General features: G+C 38.0%; 1 long non-coding RNA gene across 1 annotated transcript; it reads right to left on the minus strand.

Annotated features, from left to right (window-relative positions):
- On the minus strand, positions 494-3209 carry LOC109828926. The gene is made up of 3 exons (XR_002243898.1): positions 2673-3209; positions 1368-1470; positions 494-951 (listed from the first exon to the last, which is right to left on the minus strand). It is a non-coding gene; the product is annotated as an uncharacterized LOC109828926 (long non-coding RNA).

Here is a 3638-nt window from a genome sequence, read left to right on the forward strand (position 1 = left end):
AGACACAATAGAGTGGTAATCTACTGTTCTGCTTTATTAGCTCTTTCTAAGTTTTGGTGGAGGGAATCATTTTGAGTTAGAAATCATTTGTGGTTTGGCAATTAGCTCCAAGTTAATTAAATTGAATACAAGTTTATAGCAGACCAGCTGATTTGGCTGAAGATCTTTTTCATCCAAAGAGCTTTGAGTCCCAATATCATAGAACTGCATGCAAGTTGGTGATTAAATCAAGTGCAAGGCACTATTGTTCCTTGTGAATAAACTTTAGGTTTGTTTCCACTCATCAAGCATCACAATGGCAGCAAATGAACGAGTCAGGCCATTAATGTCACTAAAACATTTCTGAATTAAATATCAAGTCATCTGTCAGAAAAACACTTTTTGCCTAATTTTTTATCTTGTAAGCACTGAATGATAGGATTTTAATTAAAAAAAATTTGGTCAAAACACATAATTGACAATTCACATAATATTTCATTATGTATAGTTTAAATAAACTCAAAATTTGCCTAGGCTCCAATAATCTTACACCTTAAACAAGTACAGAGAAACTCAAAAAGAGTGTGGCTCAGTTTATCACCAGCTTAAATCTCTATATCCTTGAAAGTAACTTTTATACATGGGGTACTACTTCAAGAGAGTTGATCTCTCACCACCTTGAAGTTAACAGTCCAAATATATAATGGTTAAATTTCCTCCACTGTTTACGCCAACTTGATTTAATTTTGACAACGGTTAAAATTACATGTGGAGGTAAAACATAACAATCTCACCATAATCCACAAACCCCTTTTGCCTGAATCCCTTTAATTTGGTCTTTTCTTATAATGAAAGAATTGTGGTAACTCATCAAAAGGCAATAATATTTACATTCAGTGAAGCATCTCTTCTGAAAATATACATAAATCCCCCTTTCGATCTTCGAACGACTGGTATCATCGGAAAATAACTCTGCTAAAAGAACGAATTTCAGATTTTGTGATACATTCAAAGGGTTTTGTATATTCATCCCTTAAATCATCCATATATATTTGCAAACTTACCCCCAAATCTCAGTATTTGCAAAACTACCCAAAACTCATCAACCATTGGAAGAAAAATTGGCCCCAGACTAACGCTGCCGCTTATCAAAAGGTTTTGGGATTAGATCTGGGCTGATTTGTCAAAGTGTAAAACAATAGAAAAAAATACCCATAAAACCATTTAGTAAGTGACAATGTTAGACCAGGGGAGGGGGTTATTTTTTTTTCCGATGTTGATGAGCAGGGAGTAGTTTTGCAAATACTGAGACATAGGCGTAATTTTGTAAATATGGATGGATTATTTAAGCGGCAGTCTAAATCCTTGCAGATGAGTTGAATATTCACCTTAAGGTCACCATGGTGGTATTGATACTGCTTTGGCAGCATCAAGGTGGTTCAAGCGGCAGGTTCCGAGGAGGAATTCAGGGAGCTCTTCCTCGGTATTTCCCTGCAAAATGGCTCATTTCATTAGGGAGATGACCAAAATTTAGGGTATACTTAAAAATTACCATGGATTTAAGGAGTTATGCACAAAACGACCATAAAATTCTTTAATAGAGAAAACTACTCTGAAATTTCAAAATTGTTAAAAAAAAATATATAAACTACTGAAAATTATTGCTGCAGTGTTAACGGCTGCGATACAAGATCTGAAGAACTTTATAAATAGGAGAGGAGAGAGTAAAATAGAAGATATATAAAGTACATAAGTGCAATTGTCACCTTAACCTACTTTTCGTCAAGAATGATACTTCAGTGAAAAATATTCATGATAGTTTCTTTAATAAAAATTGGCTGAATTACCAAATTGGTATTTTATTTAGGCCCTTTTGGCATTTTAAATAGGCAACTCTACATTATAGCATTTTAAATGATCCAAAGATGCATCAAGTCTCAAATTGTCACTGGCAGTCAATTTGCCAGCAAGAACCCATCACGTGCGTGCACTTGATGTCGTTTTTTAGTTGGTGATGTGGTAAGGACTTGCTGAAGTGGAGAAAGAAGTAGGGGCTCTTTAATTTGGGATTCAGATTCAAATTGGGGCCAACTTTGGACATGATTTGAAATTAGGAGATTTCCGAATGGAGGAATCTAAACGAAAATTGATAAGGGGAAAGCATGGGCAAATTGAGTAGGGTGAGAACTTCGCATAATATCCTTCAAAATTTGGGCTAATTATCCAATTTGGGAGAACTGGGGATTTTAGGGTTAGTTATTGACCTGCCTAACCCCTGCCACGTAATTAATGAAGCTCCAGCTTAGCGCTCCGACACAGATTTAGTGATCATGCAGCATGGACGTGATGAATTCTCGCGGGAAAATTGGCCGGTGATGAAAATTTGGGTCTTGTTGCGCATTTGGATTATTTAAAATGCCTTAATACAGAGTTGGCTATCTAAAATGCCTTATTGGTAAAAGACATCTAAATAAAATACCAATCTGGTAATGTAGCCAATAAAAAGTTAATGGTAGCTTTATGCAAAACCCTTTGCAGATGACACCTTAGTCTAGCTGTCATCAGACGTGACAATTTAGTGAAAAAAATCTTCTCTAATTCAGCTTTGTGCAAACACCCAGAGTTCAAGGTGGTTTGTTGAATTTTACCCAAAAAAATAAAAAAAAGCCTTGTGGTACAGAGCTGAAGTTTACCTGAACCAGAAATGCCATTTCTATCACCAGGTTAGTCAAGTAACCAAGTACAAGACTCACTACTCCCCTAGCAACCGTCGATGAACCGATATCCACACCTAGCTGAAAATTCACATAAGCTAAAGTCAAATTTTATAATGAACTCGAAACATTTCTTTATACGTTACAGTATGATAAAATCATGAGATTTCAATATTCAAATGCGAGCTCATAAATATTGCCTGCATTCCTTTCTATTAAAGCACTATTGGTGATCATTCTAATGCTATCATAAATAAGCGGAAACTCTCTTTTTGAAGTGGGTTAATTGTGGATTGACCCCTTGTACTAGCCCCAACTGCAGATAGACCCTCTGTGGTTCTATTGCAGTAGATAGATCCTTGAGTGAATTTTTTGACTCTTTTACCCTCGGAGAAAGAGAAAAATATTTTATCTTTAATGGACCTCTTAATGGTAAAATAGCCAAAATATATCTATGCAGCGTCTCCCCGCAATTGGGTGATACTACAAAGGATCTTATCTGCAACAGTAGAACTAATAGGGATCTATCAGCAATTGGGCACTGGTGCCTGGGCGCGTGCGTGGTTTTTTTTTGTGTTTTTTTTTTGGGGGGATAGGGGGGGTGATCTACAGTGGGGCCGGGTGAAGAATTACAGGAAAACAGGTAGGAACCAGCAGACAGACTGGCGGTCGATCGTCGCGGTCGACCGCCAACGTGCACACAGTCCTACTGGGTTTCGGAGATGAAGGCGGTCGACCGCCGCGGTCGATCGCGACTGACTATAATTGTTTTCTGCTCTCGGTTTGGTGTTCGGTCGACCGCCGCGGTCGACTGCGAGACCTGCGCGGTCGACCGCCGAAGCGGTTTTGGCTGGGGTCAGTTTCCAGACCCGTTTCGTTTTGGGTTTGTATAAATACCCTTTGGGTGTTTTTAGGGTATGCAAGGCAGGAGTTTTTGAAGGAGCA

This window comes from Asparagus officinalis, chromosome 1 (assembly GCF_001876935.1).
Source record: "Asparagus officinalis chromosome 1, Aspof.V1, whole genome shotgun sequence".
In the NCBI taxonomy this organism is placed as follows: Eukaryota; Viridiplantae; Streptophyta; class Magnoliopsida; order Asparagales; family Asparagaceae; genus Asparagus; species Asparagus officinalis.